General features: G+C 33.1%; 1 protein-coding gene across 1 annotated transcript in view; it reads right to left on the bottom strand.

Moving 5' to 3' along the window:
* LOC143227964 (putative carbonic anhydrase-like protein 2) overlaps positions 1-23776 on the bottom strand; it is a 109841-nt gene that overhangs the window by 16470 nt on the left and 69595 nt on the right. The gene's annotated exons all lie outside the window — the stretch shown is intronic.

Below are 23776 nucleotides of genomic sequence, written 5' to 3'. Positions count from 1 at the left end.
TAACTCTAAAATCTAGGATTCGAGCTTCAGTGATGGATACAGCTCATTGTATAACTTTACGTTTAAAAACTAACAGACATCGTCATAATAAACCAACAGGTTTTTTTACGTAATACTCGCACAAATATAGAAATAAAAGGCTAAAACGGCGAATAATGAGGCTTAACTAGCTTAACGGTAATGATTAAGCTGTATGTCATTCATAAAGTTTCTGTTACATATTTTAGGGTTAACTTTGCTGACTAAACTGCAAATGATTGATGAAGTCTCTGTTCTCTACGTTAGGGCTAACTTTGATCTCATGATTTTGTTTAGGTATGTAACTTATTGTGTTTATGTTTAACAATTTGAAGTAAACTAAAATTGTGTTTGGACTAAGTATTGTATTTTGTACGTTTATGTCTGACGGTCAAGTTTAGTCTGAGCTTTCGGACTCTTAAGACAGCTTAAACTAGGTTTCGTAACTTACGTTTTGGTTTAGGCTAACTACATGATGAAGACAGTTATATTACAAGATGTCCGAAAAGTCCCGGGCCATAGATTATTTGAAACTTTCCTTAATTTCAGACAAGTGACTCATTATGACGCTGTCAAAAGACGAAAAGATCGAGTTCATCGTACTGTTAGGCCAAACTTATTCGAATTACAAGGATAGCGTGCGGAACACCATTCTGAAAAATTCATTGAAGTATCTACGGTTTAGGCCTTTCGGATATTAAGATTCTTAAACACTAATGTTCCTCCAACTTGGCCCGGCATGGCCTAGCGCGTAAGGCGTGCGACTCGTAATCCGAGGGTCGCGGGTTCGCGCCCGCGTCGCGCTAAACATGCTCGCCCTCCCAGCCGTGGGGGTGTATAATGTGACGGTCAATCCCACTATTCGTTGGTAAAAGAGTAGCTCAAGAGTTGGCGGTGGGTGGTGATGACTAGCTGCCTTCCCTCTAGTCTTACACTGCTAAATTAGGGACGGCTAGCACAGATAGCCCTCGAGTAGCTTTGTGCGAAATTCCAAAAAACAAACAAACAAACAAATCCTCCAACTAACTCCACCTAGCGGCTCAACTGTATTTCTGGGGACTAAAAACAGAGTTTCAACTCTAGTGGTGGGCACATTGTGTAGCTTTGCACTTTGCTATTACTAATAAATAAATCATCCAGCTAAATAGTAATATTTATCTATAGGAAATTTAAAACATACGAAATGTAAAGATATCTGTAACTCTAAATGTTTGTAAGTTTGTCACTTGGGACTTATGAATGAAGCGTAAAAACAAGAGAACGCGATAAGCGAACTTAGACTTCTCAATGTAAAATTTTACGTTGACTCGAAGTAAACCGCACCGAATTATTTCTAGTAAAAGTTTTACAACTTTGCAGCTCGAGTTATCGATTTCACACAGTGCATTTATAAACCACACATTCGTAATATATTTATTCTTCGTTGGACGTTCCTTTCGTGTAAAATATAGACAGAAGTAAAGAAATAAAAATATACGTTTCTCCCTCTCTGTGATTTCGAGAGAATCTCCTTCCAAATATATTGGTGAAACTAACATTTTCTTACGAGATGTTTGAATAAAAAAATACGAATTCTGAACTTTTTAAAAATGATAAAAAAAGGAGAAATTCTTCTAGAAGTATTCGGCCAGGTGGTTAGGACATTCGACTCATCATCGCGGGTTCGAATTCCCGTCATACCATATATGCTTTCCCCCTGAGTTGTGGGGGCGTTATAGTGTGACAGTCAATACCACTATTCGTTGGTAAAAGAGTTAGTTACCCAAGAATTGGCGATGGGTGGTGATGACTAGCTGTCTTCCCTCTAGTCTTACACTACTAAATGAGGGACGGTTAGCACAGATAGCCCTGGAGTAGCTTTGGGCGAAATTTAAAACAAACAAACAAACGTTTAACCTAAATAATGAAAAGCATGATAGAATAAAAGACCGTCTTAACTTAGGCTTAGTAAGCTGTAGGATAAATTCGAGTGTTTGATGTTTTACCCACGCTTAACTTAGGCTTAGTAAGCTGTAGGATACATTCGAGTGTTTGATGTTTTACCCACGCTTAACTTAGGCTTAGTAAGCTGTAGGATAAATTCGAGTGTTTGATGTTTTACCCACTCTTTATTCTACGTTTTCTGACACGACGTGTAAAAGCTTCACGAATCACCATATTAGCCAGATTTACTCCTACACGTTCTCTTGATCTAGAAGGACGATTTGAGCTAATGGTTTTCCACTTAAGCCGAAAGTTTCAGTTAATTACAACTGCTTTCCGCCACCTCTAGTGATGATGCGCAGAACTACGATAATCACAAATGTCACTTCTGTGTCGTCACCTAATTAGCAGAGCACAAACGACTATCGATCATTTCCATCAGCACAGATAACTTTATCATGTGTACATCGCATGACGTAACAGCTATCAACAACGTTGTGCGAATTATCCATTTAAATCGAACACAAATACTTCAGCGAAGTTCGACACCGACTCTGACATTTTTGGGGTTTGCGTTTATTTTCATTCCCTGTGTGTTCTGTCAAAAACTACTTAACTACTTGTTAAAACTGTTAAATAAAAAAAAAAAGAGAAAATATTCAGTTGATTAACGTTAACTTTTCCAAACAAATTAAATAGTGACTCAGCAGCAAAAAAATTCAAGGCGTGACGACGCTCGAGATAACAGTGAAACGCAACGAGTGAAGTTAAAAACATCCCAAATCTCCACACAAGTATGAATGTGGTCTGGCTCGCCGTGGGGGCGTTATAATGTTACGGTCAATCCCACTATTCGTTAGTAAAAGAGTAGCCCAAGAGTTGGCGGTGGGGGGTGATGACTAGCTGTCTTACCTCTAGTCTTACACTGCTAAATTAGGGACGGCTAGCACAGATAGCCCTCGAGTAGCTTTGTGCGAAATTCCAAAACAAGCAAACAAACAGTATGAATGCTTAAAACTATTAGATTTACATCAATTTGTTGGTCCGTGGCCATGCGCAAAGCTTTAAAATTGTCTATCTGTGCTCTGTCCAACTCTATTGAGTTCCGACATGACCAGACGGTTAGAAACTTGACACGTAATCTGAGGATTGCGGATTCGAATCCCCGTCGCGCCAAACACGCTCGCCTTTTCAGCCGTGGGAGCGTTATAATGTGACGGTCAATCCCACTCTTCGTTGGTAAAAGGGTAGCCAAAGAGTATGACTAACTGCCTTTTCTCTATTCTTACACTGCTAAAGTAGAGACGATTAGCGCAGATAGTCCTAGTGTAGCTTTGCGCGAAATTCAAAAAGAGTAAAAGATTAGTCAAGAGTTGGCGGTGGGTGGCGATGAATAGTTGTCTTCCTTCTATAATTACGCTGCTAAGTTAAGGACGGTTAGCACAGATAGCCCTGGTGTGGTTCTGCGCGAAATTCAAGACAAAGTAAACCGTCAAACGCGAGTGTGGAAACCCGATTTTATGCTCAGACTTGCTGTTGATCGTCGGGGATGGCGGTGGAGGCATGTATCTTTGGAATGTAAAATAGATATGAAGCTAAAAAAATAATATGATGTGGCGGAAACGTAAAATAATAAATATAACAATAAAAACATGCACGCAAAATGTTGCGCTATTTTCTGTATCTGAAACACACTGAAAAGACTCACTGTCTCTAATTTTGAGCTTCTCACCAGAAATAACACAATCAATCAGAAGCACTCTATTATGCACCATCCACGTTAAGGTATTTACTGTCACTCTTATAACGCACCCACAAAAAATACAGAGCTCTATCATTGAGTCAACCCGCATCCAAATCAGTTCAATAACAGCTTGTATACGCTACTTTTAAAAATCATAGACTTACGATGCTTTCGAAATGAAGCTAACAACAATAAAGGTCCCGGCACCGCCACGTGGTTAAGGCACTCGACTCGTGATCCTAGGGTCGCGAATTCAAATCCCCGTCACACCAAACACGCTCACTCTTTCAGCCGTGTGGGCGTTATAAAGTGACGGGTAATCCCACTATTCGTTGGTAAAAGAGTAGCCCAAGAGTTGTCGGTGAGTGGTGATGACTAGCTGTCTTTCCTCTAGTCTTACACTGCTAAATTAGGTTAGGTACATCTAGTGCAGATAGCCCTCGTGTAGCTTTGCGCGAAATTCAAAACAAAACAAACAACAAAAAATATTATGTTTAAGAAAAAATATGGTTAAATGTACACAAAACGACTGAATATAAATTTCGAACTTAAATCCAAACAATAAAATGAATCTTCATTCTATATGATTCATACAACAATAGTAATATTCAACATCACGGCTAATTGTTTTGTAGCATGGACATAAATCTTTTCAGAAATAAAAATGTCAAACTGTTTGTTTTTTCTGAAAAAGCTGGTCTCTCAAAATGGTGTAGAAAATTACACTTATCAGCTTTTACCACTTTTTTTGTGAAACTTACTTCCAAAATTTATAATTTTGAGTACCTCCTGTGTTTATTCAGCAATCAAATAATGATACAATTATTATTTGTCTTTATTGTGTGTACGTAAAGAGGAAATTTCATTGTGCAAACTATTGTAAAGTTAAAACTACAAAGTTTACTTTTAAGTGATTTCCAAAATAATCTGTATTTCTGCATTGTTCGTCACTAAAGGAAGAGACTACAAATAGTTTGTTTTTGAATTTCGCGCAAAGCTACACGAGGGCTATCTGCTCTCTACAAAAAGTGTATTGTTATTGGTTCTTAAATATCAACACCCAATGTGTATTGTTATTGGTTGTTGAATATCCACACACAATGAGTATTGCTATTGGTTGTTGAATATCCATACACAGTGTGTATTGTTATTGGTTCTTGATTATCCAAACACAATGTGTATTGTTATAGGTTGTTGAATATCCACACACACAGTGTGTATTGTTATTGGTTATTGAATATCCTCACACAATGTGTTTTGTTATTGGTTATTGAATATCCAAACACAATGTGTATTGTTATTGGTTGTTGAATATCCACACACAATGTGTATTGCTATTGGTTGTTGAATATCCACACACACACGGTGTGAATTGTTATTGGTTATTGAATATCCACACACAATGTGTATTTTTATTGGTTCTTAATTATCCACACCCAATGTGTACTGTTATTGGTTGTTGAATATCCACACACAATGTGTATTGCTATTGGTTGTTGAATATCCACACACACACGGTGTGTATTGTTATTGGTTATTGAATATCCGCACACAATGTGTGTTGTTATTGGTTGTTGAATATCGACACACAATGTGTATTGTTATTGTTTCTTGATTATAAACACATAATGTGTATGGTTATTGGTTCTTGATTATCCACACACATTGTGTATTGTTATTGGTTATTGAATATCCACACACAGAGTGTATTGTTATTGGTTTTTTGAATATCCACATACAGTGTGTATTGTTATTGGTTATTCAATATATACACACAGTGTGTATTGTTATTGATTATTGAATATCCACACACACACGGTGTGTATTGTTATTGAATATACACACACAATGTGTGTTGTTATTGGTTCTTAATTATCCACACCCAATGTGTACTGTTATTGGTTGTTGAATATCCACACACAATGTGTATTGCTATTGGTTGTTGAATATCCACACACACACGGTGTGAATTGTTATTGGTTATTGAATATACACACACAATGTGTATTGTTATTGGTTCTTAATTATCCACACCCAATGTGTACTGTTATGGTTGTTGAATATCCACACACAATGTGTATTGTTATTGGTTCTTAATTATCCACACCCAATGTGTACTGTTATGGTTGTTGAATATCCACACACAATGTGTATTGTTATTGGTTCTTAATTATCCACACCCAATGTGTACTGTTATGGTTGTTGAATATCCACACACAATGTGTATTGCTATTGGTTGTTGAATATCCACACACACACGGCGTGTATTGTTATTGGTTATTGAATTTACACACACAATGTGTGTTGTTATTGGTTGTTGAATATCCATACACAGTGTGTGTTGTTATTGGTTCTTGATTATCCACACACAATGTGTATTGTTATAGGTTGTTGAATATCCACACACAATGTGTTTTGTTATTGGTTATTGAATATCCAAACACAATGTGTATTGTTATTGGTTATTGATTATCCACACACAATGTGTATTGTTATTGGTTGTTGAATATCCACACACACACGGTGTGAATTGTTATTGGTTCTTAATTATCCACACCCAATGTGTATTTTTATTGGTTCTTAATTATCCACACCCAATGTGTACTGTTATTGGTTGTTGAATATCCACACACAATGTGTATTGCTATTGGTTGTTGAATATCCACACACACACGGTGTGTATTGTTATTGCTTATTGAATATACACACACAAAGTGTGTTGTTATTGGTTGTTGAATATCCATACACAGTGTGTATTGTTATTGGTTCTTGATTATCCACAAACAATGTGTTTTGTTATTGGTTATTGAATATCCAAACACAATGTGTATTGTTATTGGTTATTGATTATCCACACACAATGTGTATTGTTATTGGTTCTTGAATATACACACACACACAATGTGTATTGTTATTGGTTCTTGAATATCCACACGCACACAATGTGTATTGTTATTCGTAATTGAATATCCACACACAATGTGTATTGTTATAGGTTGTTGAATATCCAAACACAATGTGTGTTGTTATTGGTTATTGAATATCCACACACAATGTGTATTGTTATTGGTTCTTAATTATCCACACAATGTGTACTGTTATTGGTTGTTGAATATCCACACACAATGTGTATTGCTATTGGTTGTTGAATATCCACACACACACGGTGTGTATTGTTATACTTATTGATTATCTACACACTGTGTGTATTTGGTATACGTTATTGAATATCCACACAATGTGTATTGTTATTGGTTGTTGAATTATCTACACACAATGTTGTATTGTTATTGGTTATTGATTATCCACACACAATGTGTATTGTTATTGGTTGTTGAATATCCACACACAATGTGTATTGTTATTGGTTATTGATTATCCACACACAATGTGTATTGTTATTGGTTATTGAATATCCACACACAATGTGTATTGTTATTGGTTGTTGAATATCCACACACAATGTCTATTTGTTGATTGTATCCATTGTATTGTTATTGAATATCCACACACAATGTGTATTGTTATTGGTTGTTGAATATCCACACACAGTGTGTATTGTTAGTGGTTATTGAATACCCATACACATTGTGTATTGTTATTTGTTATTGACTATCCACACAATGTGTATTGTCATTGGTTGTGTATTATGTGGTTATTGAATATCCACACACAATGTGTATTGTTATTGGTTTCTTGAATATCCACACAACACATGTGTATTGTTATTGGTTATTGAATATCCACACACAATGTGTATTGTTATTGGTTATTTGAATATCCACACACAATGTGTATTGTTATTGGTTATTGAATATCCACACACACACGGTGTGTATTGTTATTGGTTATTGAATATCCACACACAGTGTGTATTGTTATTGGTTATTGAATATCCACACACTGTGTGTATTGTTATTGGTTATTGAATATATACACACAGTGTGTATTGTTATTGATTATTGAATATCCACACACAATGTGTATTGTTATTGGTTGTTGAATATCCACACACACACGGTGTGTATTGTTATTGGTTATTGAATATCCACACACAATGTGTATATTTTTATTGGTTGTTGAATATCCACACAATAATGTGTATTGTTATTGGTTGTTGAATATCCACACACAATGTGTATTGTTATTGGTTGTTGAATATCCACACACACACGGTGTAATTGTTATGGTTATTGAATATCCACACACAATGTGAATTGTTATTGGTTGTTGAATATCCACACACAAATGTGTAATGTTATTGGTTGTTGAATATCCACACACAATAATGGTGTGAATTGCTATTGGTTGTTGAATATCCACACACACGGTGTGGTATTGTTATTGGTTATTGAATATCGACACACAATGTGTATTGTTATTGGTTGTTGATTATCCACACACAATGTAAATTGTTATTGGTTGTTGAATATCCACACACAATGTGTATTGTTATTGGTTCTTGAATATCCACACACACGGTGTATTGTTATTGGTTATTGAATATCCACACACACAATGTGTATTGTTATTGGTTTTTTGAATATCCACACATAATTGTTATTGTTATTGGTTGTTGAATATCCACACACACACACGGTGTGTGTATTGTTATTGGTTATTGAATATCCACACACACAATGTGTTATTGGTTATTGAATATACACACACACAATGTGTATTGTTATTGTTTCTTGATTATAAACACACAATGTGTATTGTTATTGGTTCTTGAATATCCACACACACATTGTGTATTGTTATTGGTTATTGAATATCCACACACAACAGTGTATTGTTATTGGTTTTTTTTGAATATCCACACACAGTGTGTATTGTTATTGGTTCTAATTATCCACACCCAATGTGTACTGTTATTGTTATTGAATATCCACAACATCAATGTGTATTGTTATTGGTTATTGAATATCCACACACAATGTGTATTGTTATTGAGAATATCCACACACACATGTATTGTTATTGTTCTTGATTATCCACACCCAAGTAATGTAATTGTTATTGGTTGTTGAATATCCACACACAATGTGTGTATTGCTATTGGTTGTTGAATATCCACACACAATGGTGTGTTATTGGTTATTGAATTGTTATTGGTTATTGAATATACACACACAATGTGTATTGTTATTGGTTATTAATTATCCACACACAATGTGTATACTGTTATTGGTTGTTGAATATCCACACAATGTGTATTGTTATTGGTTATTAATTATCCACACACAATGTGTATTGTTATTGGTTGTTGAATATCCACACACAATGTGTATTGTTATTGGTTCTTGAATATCCACACACAATGTGTATTGTTATTGGTTGTTGATTATCCACACACAAATGTGTATTGTACTATTGGTTGTTGAATATCCACACACACACGGTGTGTATTGTTATTGGTTATTGAATATACACACACACATAATGTGTTGTTATTGGTTGTTGATATCCATACACAGTGTGTATTGTTATTATCCACAAACAATGTGTTTTGTTGAATACCACCACAATGTGTATTGTTATTGGTTGTTGAATATCCACACACAATGTGTTTTGTTATTGGTTATTGAATATCCAAACACACAATGTGTATTGTTATTGGTTATTGAATATCCACACACAATGTGTATTGTTATTGGTTGTTGAATATCCACACAAACACAGGTGTGTTGAATTGTTATTGGTTATTGAATATCCACACCCAATGTGTATTGTTATTGGTTCTTAATTATCCACACCCAAATGTACTATTGTTGGTTGTTGAATATCCACACACAATGTGTATGTATTATTGGTTGTTGAATATCCACACACACACACGGTGTGTATTGTTATTGCTTATTGAATATACACACACAATTATTGTGTGTTGTTATTGGTTGTTGAATATCCACACACACAAATGTGTATTGTTATTGGTTATTGATTATCCAATAACACAATGTGTATTGTTATTGGTTGTTGAATATCCAACACACAATGTGTATTGTTATTGGTTATTGATTATCCACACACAATGTGTATTGTTATTGGTTGTTTGAATATCCAACACACAATGTGTATTGTTATTGGTTATTGAATATCCACACAATACATGTGTATTGTTATTGGTTATTGAATATCACACACAATTGTTATTGGTTCTTGAACCACACGCACACAATGTGTATTGTTATTGGTTGTTGAATATCCACACACAATGTGTATTGTTATTGGTTATTGAATATCCACACACAATGTGTATTGTTATTGGTTATTGAATATCCACACACAATGTGTATTGTTATTGGTTGTTGAATATCCACACACAGTGTGTATTGTTATTGGTTGTTGAATATCCACAATTTTACAATGTGTACACAATGTGTATTGCTATTGGTTATTGAATATCCACACACACACGGTGTGTATTGTTATTGGTTATTGAATATCCACACAAATGCGTGTGTATTGTTATTGGTTATTGATTATCCACACACAGTGTGTATTGTTATTGGTTATTGATTATCCACACACAATGTGTATTGTTATTGGTTGTTGAATATCCACACACAATGTGTATTGTTATTGGTTGTTGAATATCCACACACAAATGTGTGTATTGTTATTGGTTGTTGAATATCCACACACAATGTGTATTGTTATTGGTTGTTGAATATCCACAACACAATGTGTGTATTGTTATTGGTTGTTGAATATCCACACACAATGTGTATTGTTATTGGTTATTGAATATCCACACACAATGTGTATTGTTATTGGTTGTTGAATATCCACACACAATGTGTATTGTTATTGGTTATTGAATATCCACACACAATTGTGTATTGTTCCACACACACAGTGTGTATTGTTATTGGTTGTTGAATATCCACACACAGTGTGTATTGTTATTGGTTCTTGAATATCCACACACAATGTGTATTGTTATTGGTTCTTGATTATCCACACACAATGTGTATTGTTATTGTTATAGTTGTTGAATATCCTTACACACAATGTGTATTGTTATTGGTTATTGAATATACCACACACAATGTGTATTGTTATTGGTTGTTGATTATCCACACACATGTGTATTGTTATTGGTTTTTGAATATCCACACACAATGTGTATTGTTATTGGTTGTTGAATATCCACACACAATGTGTATTGTTATTGGTTATTGATTATCCACACACAATGTGTATTGTTATTGGTTATTGAATATCCACACACAATGTGTATTGTTATTGGTTATTGAATATCCACACACAAGTGTGTATTGTTATTGGTTGTTGAATATCCACACACAGTGTGTGTTGATTGTTATTGGTTGTTGAATATCCACACACAATGTGTAATTTTTTGTTATTGGTTCTTGATTATCCACACAATGTGTATTGTTATTGGTTATTGAATATCCACACACAATGTATTGTTATTGGTTGTTGAATATCCACACACAAATGTGTGGTTATTGATTGTGTATTGTTATTGGTTATTGAATATCCACACACAATGTGTATTGTTATTGGTTATTGAATATCCACACACAATGTGTATTGTTATTGGTTGTTGAATATCCACACACAATGTGTATTGTTATTGGTTGTTGAATATCCACACACAGTGTGTATTGTTATTGGTTATTGAATATCCACACACAATGTGTATTGTTATTGGTTGTTGAATATCCACACACAATGTGTATTGTTATTGGTTCTTGATTATCCACACACAATGTGTATTGTTATTGGTTTTTGATTACCCAAACACAATGTGTATTGTTATAGGTTGTTGAATATCCACACACAATGTGTATTGTTATTGTTATTGAATATCCACACACAATGTGTATTGTTATTGGTTATTGAATATCCACATACCTGTATGTGTATTGTTATTGGTTCTTGAATATCCACACACAATGTGTATTGTTATTGGTTGTTGAATATCCACACACAATGTGTAATGTCATTGGTTATTGAATATCCACACACAGTAATGTGTATTGTTATTGGTTTCATTTGAATATCCACACACAATGTGTATTGTCATTGGTTATTGAATATCCACATACACAATGTATATTGTTATTGGTTTTTGAATATCCACATACAGTGTGTATTGTTATTGGTTATTGAATATATACACACAGTGTGTATTGTTATTGGTTATTGAATATCCACACACAATGTGTATTGTTATTGGTTGTTGAATATCCACACACACTGTGTGTATATTGTTATTGGTTTGTTGAATATCCACACACAATGTGTATTGTTGTTGGTTATTGAATATCCACACACAATGTGTGTATTGTTATTGGTTATTGAATATCCACACACAATGTGTTTGTTATTAGTTGTTGAATATCCACAAACGTGTGTATTGTTATTGGTTTGATTGAATATCCACACACACAATGTGTATTGTTATTGGTTATTGAATTATCCAAACACACAGTGTTATTGTTATTGGTTATTAAATATCATACACACAATGTGTATTGTTATTGGTTGTTGAATTATCCACACACAATGTGTATTGTTGGTTGGTTGTTGAATATCCACACACAATGTGTATTGTTATTGGTTATTGAATATCCACACACAATGTGTATTGTTATTGGTTATTGATTATCCACACACAATGTGTATTGTTATTGGTTGTTGAATATCCACACACAAATGTGTATTGTTGTTGGTTCTTGATTATCCACACACAATGGTTGTTGTTATTGGTTTTGAATATCCACACACAATGTGTATTGTTATTGGTTATTGAATATCTACACACAATGTGTATTGTTATTGGTTGTTGAATATCCACACACAATGTGTATTGTTATTGGTTGTTGAATATCCACACACACGGTGTGTATTGTTATTGGTTCTTGAATATCCAAACACGTGTGTGTATTGTTATTGGTTATTGAATATCCACACACACAATGTGTATTGTTATTGGTTGTTGAATTATCCACACACAATAATGTATTATTATTGGTTGTTGAATATCCACACACAAGTGTTATTGTTGTCATTGGTTATTGAATATCCACACACATAATGTGTATTGTTATTGGTTGTTGAATATCCACACACAATGTGTATTGTTATTGGTTGTTGAATATCCACACACAAATGTGTATTGTTATTGGTTGTTGAATATCCACACACAATGTGTATTGTTATTGGTTATTGAATATCCACACAATAATGTGTATTGTTATTGGTTGTTGAATATCCACACACACAATGTGTATTGTTATTGGTTATTGAATATCCACACACACAATTGTTATTGTTATTTATAAATATACACACGTGTATTGTATTACAGTTGTTGAATATCCACACACAATGTGTATTGTTATTGGTTGTTGAATATCCACACACTATGTGTATTGTTTATTGGTTGTTGAATATCCACACACAACGGTGTGTATTGTTATTGTTTGTTATTGATTATTCAACACACAATGTGTATTGTTATTGGTTGTTGATTATCCACACACAATGTGTATTGTTATTGGTTGTTGAATATCCACACACACAATGTATATTGTTATTGGTTGTTGAATTGACATGTATTGTTACACATCCACACTGAATGTGTATTGTTATTGGTTTGTTGAATATCCACACACAATGTGTATTGTTATTGGTTATTGAATATCCACACACAATGTGTATTGTTATTGGTTGTTGAATATCCACACACAATGTGTAGTATATGTTATTGGGTTATTGAATATCCACACACATTATTGTGTATTGTTATTGGTTATTGAATATCCACACACATGTGTATTGTTATTGGTTGTTGAATATCCACACACAATGTGTATTGTTATTGGTTTTTTGAATATCCACACACAATGTGTATTGTTATTGGTTATTGAATATCCACACACAATGTGTATTGTTATTGGTTGTTGAATATCCACACACACAATGTGTATTGTTATTGGTTGTTGAATATCCACACACAATGTGTATTGTTATTGGTTATTGAATATCCACACACACACAATGTGTATTGTTATTGGTTCTTGATTATCCACACACAATGTGTATTGTTATTGGTTGTTGAATATCCACACACAATGTGTATTGTTATTGGTTGTTGAATATCCACACACAATGTGTGTATTGTTATTGGTTATTGAATATCCACACACAATGTGTATTGTTATTGGTTGTTGAATATCCACACACAATGTGTATTGTTATTGGTTGTTGAATATCCACACACAATGTGTATTGTTATTGGTTGTTGAATATCCACACACACACAATGTGTAATTGTTATTAAGGTTATTGAATATCCACACACACAATGTGTATTGTTATTGTTATTGATTATCCACACCAATGTGTATTGTTATTGGTTGTTGAATATCCACACACAATGTGTATTGTTTATTGGTTGTTGAATATCCACACACAATGTTTGTTGTTATTGGTTGTTGAATATCACACACACAATGTGTATTGTTATTGGTTGTTGAATATCCACACACAATGTGTATTGTTATTGGTTGTTGAATATAACCACACATTATCCACACACATTGTGTATTGTTATTGGTTATTGAATATCCACACACACAATGTATTGTTATTGGTTGTTGAATATCCACACACAATGTGTATTGTTATTGGTTATTGAATATCCACACACAATGTGTATTGTTATTGGTTATTGGTTATTGAATATCCACACACAATGTGTATTGTTATTGGTTCTTGAATATCCACACACAATGTGTATTGTTATTGTTGAATATCCACACACAATGTGTATTGCTTGTTGAATATCCACACACAATGTGTATTGTTTTTTGGTTCTTGAATATCCACACACAATGTGTATTGTTATTGGTTATTGAATATCCACACACAATGTGTATTGTTATTGGTTGTTGAATATCCACACACAATGTGTATTGTTATTGGTTGTTGAATATCCACACACAATGTGTATTGTTATTGGTTGTTGAATATCCACACACAATGTGTATTGTTATTGGTTGTTGAATATCCACACACAATGTGTATTGTTATTGGTTGTTGAATATCCACACACAATGTGTATTGTTATTGGTTGTTGAATATCCACACACAATGTGTATTGTTATTGGTTATTGAATATCCACACACAATGTGTATTGTTATTGGTTGTTGAATATCCACACACAATGTGTATTGTTATTGGTTGTTGAATATCCACACACAATGTGTATTGTTATTGGTTGTTGAATATCCACACACAATGTGTATTGTTATTGGTTATTGAATATCCACACACAATGTGTATTGTTATTGGTTGTTGAATATCCACACACAATGTGTATTGTTATTGGTTGTTGAATATCCACACACACACACGTGTAATTGTTATTGGTTTGTTGAATATCCACACACAATGTGTATTGTTATTGGTTTTTTGAATATCCACACACAATGTGTATTGTTATTGGTTGTTGAATATCCACACACACATGTGTATTGTTATTGGTTATTGAATATCCACACACAATGTGTATTGTTATTGGTTATTGAATATCCACACACAATGTGTGTTGTTATTGGTTCTTGAATATCCACACACAATGTGTATTGTTATTGGTTGTTGAATATCCACACACAATGTGTGTTGTTATTGGTTGTTGAATATCCACACACAATGTGTATTGTTATTGGTTATAGAATATCCACACACAATGTGTATTGTTATTGGTTCTTGAATATCCACACACCCAATGTGTATTGTTATTGGTTGAATATCCACACACACAATGTGTATTGTTATTGGTTTGTTGAATATCCACACACAATGTGTATTGTTATTGGTTGTTGAATATCCACACACATTGTGTATTGTTATTGGTTATTGAATATCCACACACAATGTGTATTGTTATTGGTTCTTGAATATCCACACACAATGTGTATTGTTATTGGTTTTTTGAATATCCACACACAGTGTGTATTGTTATTGGTTGTTGAATATCCACACACAATGTGTATTGTTATTGGTTATTGAATATCCACACACAATGTGTATTGTTATTGGTTGTTGAATATCCACACACAATGTGTATTGTTATTGGTTATTGATTATCCACACACAATGTGTATTGTTATTGGTTATTGAATATCCACACACACAAAATGTGTATTGTTATTGGTTGTTGAATATCCACACACACATGTGTATTGTTATTGGTTGTTGAATATCCACACACAATGTGTATTGTTATTGGTTATTGAATATCCACACACACAATGTGTATTGTTATTGGTTGTTGAATATCCACACACAATGTGTATTGCTATTGGTTTGTTGAATATCCACACACAATGTGTGTATTGTTATTGGTTATTGAATATCCACACACAATGTGTATTGTTATTGGTTATTGAATTCCATACACAGTGTGTAATATCCACACACACATGTGTATTGTTATTGGTTTGTTGAATATCCACACACAATGTGTATTGTTATTGGTTATTGAATATCCACACACAATGTGTATTGTTATTGGTTATTGATTATCCACACACAATGTGTATTGTTATTGGTTATTGAATATCCACACACACACACAATGTGTATTGTTATTGGTTATTGAATATCCACACACACAATGTGTATTGTTATTGGTTGTTGAATATCCACACACAATGTGTATTGTTATTGGTTGTTGAATATCCACACACAATGTGTATTGTTATTGGTTATTGAATATCCACACACATGTGTATTGTTATTGGTTGTTGAATATCCACACACAATGTGTATTGTTATTGGTTTGTTGAATATCCACACACAATGTGTATTGTTATTGGTTATTGAATATCCACACACAATGTGTATTGTTATTGGTTATTGAATATCCACACACAATGTGTATTGTTATTGGTTGTTGAATATCCACACACAGTGTGTATTGTTATTGGTTGTTGAATATCCACACACAGTGTGTATTGTTATTGGTTATTGAATATCCACACACAATGTGTATTGTTATTGGTTGTTGAATATCCACACACAATGTGTATTGTTATTGGTTGTTGAATATCCACACACACGGTGTATTGTTATTGGTTGTTGAATATCCACACACAATGTGTGTATTGTTATTGGTTCTTGAATATCCACACACAATGTGTATTGTTATTGGTTATTGAATTATCCACACCAACAATAATGTATTGTTATTGGTTGAATATCCACACACACACGGTGTGTATTGTTATTGGTTGTTGAATATCCACACACGGTGTGTATTGTTATTGGTTATTGAATATCCACACACAATGTGTATTTGTTATTGGTTCTTGATTATCCACACACAATGTGTATTGTTATTGGTTGTTGAATATCCACACACAATGTGTATTGTTTATTGGTTGTTGAATATCCATCACACACACAATGTGTATTGTTATTGGTTGTTGAATATCCACACACAATGTGTATTGTTATTGGTTGTTGAATATCCACACACAATGTGTATTGTTATTGGTTGTTGAATATCCACACACACAATGTGTATTGTTATTGGTTCTTGAATATCCACACACATGTAGTATTGTTATTGGTTCTTGAATATCCACACACAATGTGTATTGTTATTGGTTATTGAATATCCACACACAATGTGTATTGTTATTGGTTATTGAATATCCACACAATGTGTATTGTTATTGGTTATTGAATATCCACACACGATGTGTATCGTTATTGTTTATTGAATATCCACACACAATGTGTATTGTTATTGGTTATTGAATATCCACACACAATGTGTATTGTTATTGGTTGTTGAATATCCACACACAATGTATTGTTATTGGTTGTTGAATATCCACACACAATGTGTATTGTTATTGGTTTGTTGAATATCCACACACAATGTGTATTGTTATTGGTTATTGAATATCCACACACAATGTGTATTGTTATTGGTTGTTGAATATCCACACACACATGTGTATTGTTATTGGTTGTTGAATATCCACACACAATGTGTGTTGTTATTGGTTGTTGAATATCCACACACAATGTGTATTGTTATTGGTTGTTGAATATCCACACACAATGTGTATTGTTATTGGTTGTTGAATATCCACACACAATGTGTATTGTTATTGGTTGTTGAATATCCACACACAATGTGTATTGTTATTGGTTATTGAATATCCACACACATGTATGTGTATTGTTATTGTATTGTTTGTTGAATATCCACACACAATGTGTATTGTTATTGGTTGTTGAATATCCACACACACACGGTGTGTATTGTTATTGGTTGTTGAATATCCACACACAATGTGTATTGTTATTGGTTGTTGAATATCCACACACAAATGTGTATTGTTATTGGTTGTTGAATATCCACACACAATGTGTATTGTTATTGGTTGTTGAATATCCACACACAAATGTGTATTGTTATTGGTTTTGTTGAATATCCACACACAATGTGTATTGTTATTGGTTGTTGAATATCCACACACAATGTGTATTGTTATTGGTTTATTGAATATCCACACACAATATGTGTATTGTTATTGGTTGTTGAATATCCACACAATGTGTATTGTTATTGGTTTGTTGAATATACACACACAATGTGTGTTGTTATTGGTTGTTGAATATCCACACACAGTGTGTATTGTTATTGGTTTATTGAATATCCACACACAATGTGTATTGTTATTGGTTGTTGAATATCCACACACAGTGTGTGTTTATCAAATGTTATTTGTTATTGAATATCCATTGTTGAATATCCACACAATGTGTATTGTTATTGGTTCTTGAATATCCACACACAATGTGTATTGTTATTGGTTCTTGAATATCCACACACACACAGTGTGTATTGTTATTGGTTATTGAATATCCACACACAATGTGTATTGTTATTGGTTATTGAATATCCACACACACAATGTGTATTGTTATTGGTTGTTGAATATCCACACACAATGTGTTGGCTTGTTAATACCACACACAATGTGTATTGTTATTGGTTGTTGAATATCCACACACAATGTGTATTTGTTATTGGTTGTTGAATATCCACACACAATGTGTATTGTTATTGGTTGTTGAATATCCACACACACACAATGTGTATTGTTATTGGTTGTTGAATATCCACACACAATGTGTATTGTTATTGGTTGTTGAATATCCACACACAGTGTGTATTGTTATTGGTTATTGAATATCCACACACAGTGTGTATTGTTATTGGTTATTGAATATCCACACAATGTGTATTGTTATTGGTTGTTGAATATCCACACACAGTGTGTATTGTTATTGGTTGTTGAATATCCACACACACACGGTGTGTATTGTTATTGGTTGTTGAATATCCACACACAATGTGTTATTGTTATTGTTATTGGTTGTTGAATATCCACACACAGTATGTATTGTTATTGGTTTTGTTGAATATCCACACACAATGTGTATTGTTATTGGTTATTGAATATCCACACACAATGTGTATTGTTATTGGTTGTTGAATATCCACACACAATGTGTATTGTTATTGGTTATTGAATATCCACACACAATGTGTATTGTTATTGGTTATTGAATATCCACACACAATGTGTATTGTTATTGGTTCTTGATTATCCACACACAATGTGTATTGTTATTGGTTATTGAATATCCACACACACACATTGTGTATTGTTATTGGTTGTTGAATATCCACACACAATGTGTATTGTTATTGGTTGTTGAATATCCACACACAATGTGTATTGTTATTGGTTATTGAATATCCACACACAATGTGTATTGTTATTGGTTCTTGAATATCCACACACAATGTGTATTGTTATTGGTTATTGAATATCCACACACAATGTGTATTGTTATTGGTTGTTGAATATCCACACACAATGTGTATTGTTATTGGTTATTGAATATCACACACACATGTGTATTGTTATTGGTTGTTGAATATCCACACACACATATGTGTATTGTTATTGGTTGTTGAATATCCACACAATAGTGTGTATTGTTATTGGTTATTGAATATCCACACACACAATGTGTATTGTTATTGGTTGTTGAATATCCACACACACATGTGTATTGTTATTGGTTGTTGAATATCCACACACAATGTGTATTGTTATTGGTTATTGAATATCCACACACAATGTGTATTGTTATTGGTTCTTGAATATCCACACACAATGTGTATTGTTATTGGTTGTTGAATATCCACACACAATGTGTATTGTTATTGGTTTATTGAATATCCACACACACAGGTGTATTGTTATTGGTTGTTGAATATCCATGTGTATTGTTATTGGTTCTTAATTATCCACAATGTGTATTGTTATTGGTTGTTGAATATCCACACACAATGTGTATTGTTATTGGTTGTTGATTATCCACACACAATGTGTATTGTTATTGGTTATTGAATATCCACACACAATGTGTATTGTTATTGGTTTTTTGAATATCCACACACAATGTGTATTGTTATTGGTTATTGAATATCCACACACAATGTGTATTGCTATTGGTTGTTGAATATCCACACACAATGTGTGTATTGTTATTGGTTATTGAATATCCACACACACATGTGTGTATTGTTATTGGTTATTGAATATCCACACACAATGTGTATTGTTATTGGTTGTTGAATATCCACACACAATGTGTATTGTTATTGGTTGTTGAATATCCACACACAATGTGTATTGTTATTGGTTATTGAATATCCACACACAATGTGTATTGTTATTGGTTATTGAATATCCACACACACATGTGTATTGTTATTGGTTGTTGAATATCCACACACAGTGTGTATTGTTATTGGTTATTGAATATCCACACACAATGTGTGTTGTTATTGGTTATTGAATATCCACACACAATGTGTATTGTTATTGGTTATTGATTATCCACACACAATGTGTATTGTTATTGGTTATTGAATATCCACACACAATGTGTATTGTTATTGGTTATTGAATATCCACACACAATGTGTATTGTTATTGGTTGTTGAATATCCACACACAATGTGTATTGTTATTGGTTGTTGAATATCCACACACACAATGTGTATTGTTATTGGTTCTTGATTATCCACACACAATGTGTATTGTTATTGGTTGTTGAATATCCACACACAATGTGTATTGTTATTGGTTGTTGAATTATCCACACACAGTGTGTATTGTTATTGGTTGTTGAATATCCACACACACACATGTGTATTGTTATTGGTTGTTGAATATCCACACACAATGTGTATTGTTATTGGTTTGTTGAATATCCACACACAATGTGTATTTTATTGGTTATTGAATATCCACACACAATGTGTATTGTTATTGGTTGTTGAATATCCACACACAATGTGTATTGTTATTGGTTGTTGAATATCCACACACAATGTGTATTGTTATTGGTTCTTGAATATCCACACACAATGTGTATTGTTATTGGTTATTGAATATCCACACACACATGTGTATTGTTATTGGTTATTGAATATCCACACACAATGTGTATTGTTATTGGTTGTTGAATATCCACACACAGTATGTGTATTGTTATTGGTTGTTATCAATATCCACACACAATGTGTGTATTTATTATTGGTTATTGAATATCCAGACACAATGTGTATTGTTATTGGTTATTGAATATCCACACACACAATGTGTATTGTTATTGGTTGTTGAATATCCACACACAATGTGTATTGTTATTGGTTGTTGAATATCCACACACAATGTGTATTGTTATTGGTTATTGAATATCCACACACAATGTGTTATTGTTATTGGTTGTTGAATACCACACACAATGTGTATTGTTATTGGTTATTGAATATCCACACAATATGTGTATTGTTATTGGTTATTGAATATCACACACAATGTGTATTGTTATTGGTTGTTGAATATCCACACACAATGTGTATTGTTATTGGTTCTTGAATATCCACACACAATGTGTATTGTTATTGGTTGTTGAATATCCACACACACATATGTGTATTGTTATTGGTTATTGAATATCCACACACAATGTGTATTGTTATTGGTTATTGAATATCCACACACAATGTGTATTGTTATTGGTTATTGAATATCCACACACAATGTGTATTGTTATTGGTTGTTGAATATCCACACACAATGTGTATTGTTATTGGTTTTTGAATATCCACACACAATGTGTATTGTTATTGGTTTTTGAATATCCACACACAATGTGTGTATTGTTATTGGTTGTTGAATATCCACACACACATGTGTATTGTTATTGGTTGTTGAATATCCACACACACATGTGTATTGTTATTGGTTCTTGAATATCCACACACAATGTGTATTGTTATTGGTTGTTGAATATCCACACACAATGTGTATTGTTATTGGTTGTTGAATATCCACACACACGTGTGTGTATTGTTATTGGTTATTAAATATCCACACACAAATGTGTATTGTTATTGGTTGTTGAATATCCACACACAATGTGTGTTGTTATTGGTTGTTGAATATCCACACACAATGTGTATTGTTATTGGTTTTTGAATATCCACACACAATGTGTATTGTTATTGGTTTTTATTGAATATCCACACACAATGTGTATTGTTATTGGTTGTTGAATATCCACACACAATGTGTATTGTTATTGGTTGTTGAATATCCACACACAATGTGTATTGTTGTTGGTTGTTGAATATCCACACACAATGTGTATTGTTATTGGTTATTGAATATCTACACACACAATGTATTGTTATTGGTTGTTGAATATCCACACACAATGTGTATTGTTATTGGTTATTGAATATCCACACACAATGTGTATTGTTATTGGTTGTTGAATATCCACACACAATGTGTATTGTTATTGGTTATTGAATATCCACACACAATGTGTATTGTTATTGGTTGTTGAATATCCACACACAGTGTGTATTGTTATTGGTTATTGAATATCCACACACATTGTGTATTGTTATTGGTTATTGAATATCCACACAATGTGTATTGTTATTGGTTGTTGAATATCCACACACAATGTGTATATTGTTATTGGTTGTTGAATATCCACTCACAGTGTGTATTGTTATTGGTTATTGAATATCCACACACATGTGTATTGTTATTGGTTGTTGAATATCCACACACAATGTGTATTGTTATTGGTTGTTGAATATCCACACACAATGTGTATTGTTATTGGTTGTTGAATATCCACACACAGTGTGTATTGTTATTGGTTTTGAATATCCACACACAATGTGTATTGTTATTGGTTGTTGAATATCCACACACAATGTGTATTGTTATTGGTGTTGTGAATATCCACACACACATGTGTATTGTTATTGGTTGTTGAATATCCACACACAATGTGTTTTGTTATTGGTTGTTGAATATCCACACACAATGTGTATTGTTATTGGTTCTTGATTATCCACACACAATGTGTATTGTTATTGGTTGTTGAATATCCACACACAATGTGTATTGTTATTGGTTATTGAATATCCACACACATTGTGTATTGTTATTGGTTGTTGAATATCCACACACATTGTGTATTGTTATTGGTTGTTGAATATCCACACACACAATGTTTATTGTTATTGTTTGGTTGAATGAATATCCACACACACAATGTGTATTGTTATTGGTTGTTGAATATCCACACACAATGTGTATTGTTATTGGTTTGTTGAATATACACACACAATGTGTATTGTTATTGGTTATTGAATATCCACACACACAATGTGTATTGTTATTGGTTGTTGAATATCCACACACAATGTGTATTGTTATTTGTTGTTGAATATCCACACACAATGTGTATTGTTATTGGTTCTTGATTATCCACACACACAATGTGTATTGTTTGGTTCTTGATTATCCAAACACAGTGTGTATTGTTATTGGTTATTGAATATCCACACACAGTGTGTATTGTTATTGGTTATTGAATATCCACACACACACAATGTGTATTGTTATTGG

The sequence above is a fragment of the Tachypleus tridentatus genome, chromosome 10, assembly GCF_004210375.1.
Source record: "Tachypleus tridentatus isolate NWPU-2018 chromosome 10, ASM421037v1, whole genome shotgun sequence".
NCBI lineage: Eukaryota > Metazoa > Arthropoda > Merostomata > Xiphosura > Limulidae > Tachypleus > Tachypleus tridentatus.
This window is presented reverse-complemented; position numbering and strand designations above follow the sequence as displayed.